Source organism: Eufriesea mexicana, unplaced genomic scaffold (genome assembly GCF_001483705.2).
Source record: "Eufriesea mexicana isolate 0111107269 unplaced genomic scaffold, ASM148370v2 scaffold1312, whole genome shotgun sequence".
In the NCBI taxonomy this organism is placed as follows: Eukaryota; Metazoa; Arthropoda; class Insecta; order Hymenoptera; family Apidae; genus Eufriesea; species Eufriesea mexicana.
In genome coordinates, this window is record NW_016909446.1 from 1619270 (window position 1) to 1619905 (window position 636).

Below are 636 nucleotides of genomic sequence, written 5' to 3' on the forward strand. Positions count from 1 at the left end.
GCCAACGTTAACGAAGCACCTCCTTATGTGCATCTTTATATTGCGTTAGTAAACGCAATGGTGTAATATGATAGGTTACATTCATGTATACACAATACTTGTTGGCCAATCACATGTCTTTCCTTCTAACCGCACACCAATAGGAAAAGCTTAATTCTCTAGTGAAACGCGTCAATCTTAAAGCACCTTTTGCTAGAGATTTATACGCAAAAAACAAAAGTTTTAACTTTCATAAAAATTATCGGTATTTAAATAAATCTACATCAACTATAAATTTCACGTTTTATACAATCCGAGTAAAATCTAATTATATTTAAAAATAGTAACATAAGTTGAAAATTTCTATTACAATTTTCGAGATATTAATAGTATTAATAAATTATTATTTTGTTTTACAAGGGAATAAAAAATGTTACAACTAATTAAATGGTCCAAAATAATTGTTAAAATAATTAATATAACAAGTTTTTTATTATCTAATAGTTTTAAATTGCATTTATAGATCTAACATAATGATTCTTTAAAAAATGCCTATTTTAAAAACAATTATTTATGTTCTAATCACATTTTGAACATTTCATACATGATTACAAGATTGAAGTTTAATCTAAAAAAAAAAAAAAAAAAAAAAAAAAA